Below are 6780 nucleotides of genomic sequence, written 5' to 3'. Positions count from 1 at the left end.
ACATCACATTTGAAGTCATTTTGAGGGGTCTATATGATAGAAAATAACCAAGTGTGACACCATTCTAAAAACTGCACCCCTCAAGGTACTTAAAACCACATTCAAGAAGTTTATTAACCCTTTACGTGCTTCACAGGAACTCAAACAATGTGGAAGGAAAAAATTAACATTTAACTTTTTTTGCAAACACTTTAATTCAGAACCATATTTTTTTATTTTCACAAGTGTAAAAACAGAAATTTAACCATACATTTTGTTGTGCAATTTCTCCTGAATACGCTGATACCCCATATGTGGGGGTAAACCACTGTTTGGGCGCACCGCAGAGCTTGGAAGAGAAGGAGCGCCGTTTGACTTTTTCAATGCAGAATTGGCTGGAAATGAGATCGGATGCCATGTCACGTTTGGAGAGCCCCTGATGTGCCTAAACAGTGGAAACGCTCTACAAGTGACACCATTTTGGAAACTAGACCCCTTAAGGAACTTAACTAGATGTGTGGTGAGCACTTTGAGCCCCCAAGTGCTTCACAGAAGTTTATAACGTAGAGCCGTGAAAATAAAAAATCGCATTTGTTTACACAAAAATGATATTTTCGCCCACAAATTCTTATTTTCACAAGGGTAACAGGAGAAATTAGACCACAAAAGTGGTTGTGCAATTTCTCCTGAGTACGTCGATACCCCATATGTGGGGGGTAAACCACTGTTTGGGCGCACTGCAGAGCTTGGAAGAGAAGGAGTGCCGTTTTACTTTTTCAATGTAGAATTGGCTGGAATTGAGATCGGATGCCATGTCGCGTTTGGAGAGCCCCTGATGTGCCTAAACAGTGGAAACACCCCACAAATGACACCATTTTGGAAACTAGACCCCTTAAGAAACTTATCTAGATGTGTGGTGAGCACTTTAAACCCCCAGGTGCTTCACGGAAGTTTATAACGTACAGCCGTGAAAATAAAAAAATCCTTTTTTTTCACTCAAAAATGATTTTTTAGCCTGCAATTTTTTATTTTATCAAGGGTAACAGGAGACATTGGACCACAAAATCTGTTGATCAGTTTGTCCTGAGTACGCTGATACCCCATATGTGGGGGGAGGGCACTGTTTGGGCACCCATCAGGGCTCGGAAGGGAAGGAGCGCCGCTTGGAATGCAGACTTTGATGGGATGGTCTGCAGGTGTCATGTTGCATTTGCAGAGATCCTGATGTACCTAAACAGTAGAAACCCCCCACAAGTGACTCCATTTTGGAAACTAGACCCCCCAAAGAGCTTATCTAGATGTGTGGTGAGCACTAGGAACCCCCATCTGCTTCACAGAACTTTATAATGTAGAGCCATGAAAATAAAAAAAAAAATCATTTTTTCCACAAAAATGATCTTTTCACCCCCAAATTTTTACTTTCACAAGGGTAACAAGAGAAATTGGACCCCAAAATTTATTGTGCAATTTATGCTGAGTAGGCTGATACCCCATATGTGGGGGATAAACCACTGTTTGGGCGCATGACAGAGCTTGGAAGGGAAGGAGCGCCGTTTTGGAATGCAGACTTTGATAGAATGGTCTGCAGGCATTATGTTGCGTTTGCAGAGCCCCCGATGTACCTAAACAGTAGAAACCCCCCACAAGTGACCTCATTTTGGAAACTAGACCCCCCCAAGGAACTTATCTAGATGTGTTGTGAGAACTTTGAATGCCCAAGTGCTTCACAAAAGTTTATAATGCAGAGTCGTGAAAACAAAAAAAAATATTTTTTTCACAAAAAAGATTTTTTTAGCCCCCCAATTTTTATTTTCACAAAGATAACAAGAGAAATTGGACCCCAAAAGTTGTTGTCCAATTTGTCCTGAGTACACTGATACCCCATGTGTGGGGGGGGACCACTGTTTAGGTGCATGGCTGAGCTCGGAAGGGAAGGAGTACCGTTTTGGAATGCAGACTTTGATAGAATGGTCTGCGGGCGTTATGTTGCATTTGCAGAGCCCCAGATATACCTAAACAGTAGAGACCCCCCAGAAGTGACCCCATTTTGGAAACTAGACCCCCCAAGGAACTTATCTAGATGTGTGGTGAGAACTTTGAGATGTGTGGTGAGAACTTTGAATGCCCAAGTGCTTCACAGAAGTTTATAATGCAGAGTCGTGAAAATAAAAAATATTTTTTTTTCCACAAAAAAAGATTTTTTAGCCCCCAAGTTTTTATTTTCACAAGGGTATCAGGAGAAATTGGACCCCAAAAGTTGTTGTCCAAGTACGCTGATGCCCCATATGTGGGGGTAAACCACTGTTTGGGCGCACGGCAGAGCTCAGAAGGTAGGGAGCACCATTTTACTTTTTGAGCACAAAATTGGCTGTGGCGTTGAGACCCCCTGATGTACCTAAACAGTGGAAACCCCCCAATTCTAACTCCAACCCTAACCCCAACACACCCCTAACCCTAATCCCAACCTGATCCATAATCCTAATCACAACCCTAACCCCCAAAACACCCCTAACCCTAATCCCAAAGCTAACCATAACCCTAATCAAAACCCTAAACCCAACACCCCCCTAATCCTAATCTCAACCCTAACCTCAAAACCTAACCCTAATCCCAATACACCCCTATCCTTAATCCCAACCCTAGCCTTAACCCTAATCCCAAACCTAACCCTAATCCCAAATGTAACCAATGCCAACCCTAATCCAAATCCTAATCCCAACTCTAACCCTAACTTTAGCCCCAACCCTGTTATGACCCCAATGGCAGAGGGTCTCAGAAATAATTACTAAGTCTGCAAACACAAAAAACCAGCTCATAGGGCAGTGGTAACTGAACTGACCATATATCTAATCCTAGCACCACAAATAGCAGCAGCCGGGGAACGTGCCTACGTTGGTTCTAGACGTGTCGCGCCAGCCGGAGAACTAACTAACCCTAGAAGGGAAAAGAAAGACCTTTCTTGCCTCCAGAGAAAAGACCCCAAAAGTTGGATACAAGCCCCCAACAAATAATAATGGTGAGGTAAGAGGAAAAGACAAACGTAAGAATGAGCTAGGTATTTAGCAAAGAGAGGCCCACTAGCCAATAGCAGAATATAGTAAGATGACTTATATGGTCAGCAAAAACCCTATCAAAATATCCACGCTGGATATTCAAGAACCCCCGAACCATCTAACGGCCCGGGGGGAGAACACCAGCCCCCTAGAGCTTCCAGCAAAGTCAGGAATCACATTTAGTACAAGCTGGACCAAAAATAAGAGCAAAGCAAATAACCAAAAAACAAAGAAGCAGGACTTAGCTTAAATATGCACGAACCAGGACCATCAGACAGGAGCAAACAGAAAGGATCTGATTACAACGATGCCAGGCACTGGACTAAGGATCCAGGAAGTTTATATAGCAACACCCCTGGACTAACGACCCAGGTGGGTGCCAAACTGAGGAAAGACAATCCCAGAGTCATAACACTAGTAACCACAAGAGGGAGCCAAAAAGTCTAATTCACAACAGTACCCCCCCTTAAGGAGGGGTCACCGAACCCTCACCAAGACCACCAGGGCGATCAGGATGAGCAGCGTGAAAGGCACGAACTAAATCGGCCGCATGCACATCAGAAGCAACCACCCAGGAATTATCTTCCTGACCATAGCCCTTCCACTTGACCAGATACTGAAGCCTCCGTCTGGAGAGACGAGAATCCAAGATCTTCTCCACCACGTACTCCAACTCGCCCTCAACCAACACCGGAGCAGGAGGCTCAACAGAAGGAACCACAGGTACAACGTACCGCCGCAACAAAGACCTATGGAACACGTTGTGAATGGCAAACGACACCGGAAGATCCAAGCGAAAGGACACAGGATTAAGGATTTCCAATATCTTGTAAGGACCGATGAAGCGAGGCTTAAATTTAGGAGAGGAGACCTTCATAGGAACAAATCGAGAAGACAGCCATACCAAATCCCCAACACGAAGTCGGGGACCCACACCGCGGCGGCGGTTGGCAAAACGCTGAGCCTTCTCCTGTGACAACTTTAAGTTGTCCACCACATGATTCCAGATCTGCTGCAACCTATCCACCACAGAATCTACCCCAGGACAGTCAGAAGGCTCCACATGTCCCGAGGAAAAACGAGGATGGAAAGCAGAGTTGCAGAAAAATGGCGAAACCAAAGTAGCGGAACTAGCCCGATTATTAAGGGCAAACTCAGCCAACGGCAAGAAGGTCACCCAATCATCCTGATCTGCCGAAACAAAACACCTCAAATAAGCCTCCAGAGTCTGATTAGTTTGCTCCGTTTGTCCATTAGTCTGAGGATGAAAGGCAGACGAAAACGACAAATCAATGCCCATCCTAGCACAAAAGGATCGCCAGAACCTGGAAACAAACTGGGATCCTCTGTCAGATACAATATTCTCTGGAATGCCGTGTAAACGAACTACATTCTGAAAGAACACAGGAACCAGATCGGAAGAGGAAGGCAGCTTAGGCAAAGGCACCAAATGGACCATTTTAGAAAAGCGATCACATACCACCCAGATGACAGACATGTCCTGAGACACCGGGAGATCTGAAATGAAATCCATGGAAATGTGTGTCCAAGGCCTCTTCGGGACAGGCAAGGGCAAGAGCAACCCGCTGGCACGAGAACAGCAAGGCTTAGCTCGAGCACAAGTCCCACAGGACTGCACAAATGACCGCACATCCCGTGACAAGGAAGGCCACCAAAAGGACCTAGCCACCAGATCTCTGGTGCCAAAAATTCCCGGATGCCCTGCCAACACCGAGGAATGAACCTCGGAAATGACTCTGCTGGTCCACTTATCAGGAACAAACAGTCTGTCAGGTGGACAAGAGTCAGGTCTACCAGCCTGAAATCTCTGCAACACACGTCGCAAATCAGGAGAAATGGCCGACAAGATAACTCCCTCTTTAAGAATACCAACTGGTTCTGTGACTCCAGGAAAGTCAGGCACAAAGCTCCTTGAAAGAGCATCAGCCTTCACATTCTTTGAACCTGGTAAATACGAGACCACAAAGTCAAAACGGGAGAAAAACAATGACCAGCGGGCCTGTCTAGGATTCAGGCGTTTAGCAGACTCGAGATACATCAAATTTTTGTGATCAGTCAAGACCACCACATGATGCTTAGCACCCTCGAGCCAATGACGCCACTCCTCAAATGCCCACTTCATGGCCAGCAACTCCCGATTGCCAACATCATAATTCCGCTCAGCAGGCGAAAACTTCCTAGAGAAGAAAGCACATGGTCTCATTACCGAGCAACCAGGGCCTCTCTGCGACAAAACGGCCCCTGCCCCAATCTCAGAAGCATCCACTTCGACCTGAAAGGGAAGTGAGACATCAGGCTGGCACAAAACAGGCGCCGAAGTAAACCGGCGCTTCAACTCTTGGAACGCCTCCACGGCTGCAGGAGCCCAGTTAGCAACATCAGAACCTTTCTTGGTCATATCCGTCAAAGGTTTAACAACGCTAGAAAAATTAGCGATAAAACGACGGTAGAAGTTAGCAAAACCCAAGAACTTCTGAAGACTCTTAACTGACGTGGGTTGAGTCCAATCATGAATAGCTCGGACCTTGACTGGGTCCATCTCCACAGCAGAAGGGGAAAAAATAAACCCTAAAAAGGGAACCTTCTGTACTACAAAGAGACACTTTGAGCCCTTAACAAACAAAGCATTCTCACGCAAAACCTGAAACACCATCCTGACCTGCTCCACATGTGAGTCCCAATCTTCAGAGAAAACCAGAATATCATCCAGATAAACAATCATAAATTTATCCAGATACTTCCGGAAAATATCATGCATAAAGGACTGAAACACTGAGGGAGCATTAGAGAGCCCAAAAGGCATCACCAAGTACTCAAAATGACCTTCGGGCGTATTAAATGCTGTCTTCCATTCATCTCCTTGCTTAATGCGCACAAGGTTGTACGCACCACGAAGATCTATCTTGGTGAACCACTTGGCACCTTTAATCCGGGCAAACAAGTCCGACAACAGAGGCAAAGGATACTGAAATTTAACAGTGATTTTATTCAGAAGCCGATAGTCAATACAAGGTCTCAAAGATCTGTACTTCTTGGCCACAAAAAAGAATCCCGCACCAAGAGGGGAAGAGGATGGACGGATATGCCCCTTCTCCAGAGACTCCTTGATATACGAACGCATTGCGGCATGCTCAGGTACAGACAGATTAAATAGTCTTCCCTTAGGAAATTTACTACCTGGAATCAAATCTATGGCGCAGTCACAGTCCCTATGAGGAGGCAGAGCACTGGACCTGGACTCGCTGAATACATCCTGATAATCAGACAAATACTCAGGAACTTCCGAAGGAGTAGAGGAAGCAATAGACACCGGCGGGGAATCAGCATGAATTCCCTGACAGCCCCAACTTGACACAGACATTGCCTTCCAATCCAAGACTGGATTGTGGGTCTGTAACCATGGCAGACCCAAAACGACCAAATCATGCATTTTATGCAGAACAAGAAAACGAATCACCTCCCGATGTTCAGGAGTCATGCACATGGTTACCTGCTTCCAAAACTGCGGTTTATTTTCCGCCAATGGCGTAGCATCAATACCTCTAAGAGGAATAGGATTTACCAACGGTTCAAGAACAAAACCACAGCGCTTGGCAAATGACAGATCCATAAGACTCAGGGCAGCACCTGAATCCACAAACGCCATAACAGGGTAAGAAGACAATGAGCAAATTAAAGTCACAGACAAAATAAATTTAGGTTGCAAATTACCAATGGCGACAGGACT

Source organism: Ranitomeya variabilis, chromosome 3 (assembly GCF_051348905.1).
Source record: "Ranitomeya variabilis isolate aRanVar5 chromosome 3, aRanVar5.hap1, whole genome shotgun sequence".
Classification (NCBI taxonomy): domain Eukaryota; kingdom Metazoa; phylum Chordata; class Amphibia; order Anura; family Dendrobatidae; genus Ranitomeya; species Ranitomeya variabilis.
The sequence above is the reverse complement of the archived record's forward strand: the minus strand, read 5'-3'. Positions refer to the sequence as shown.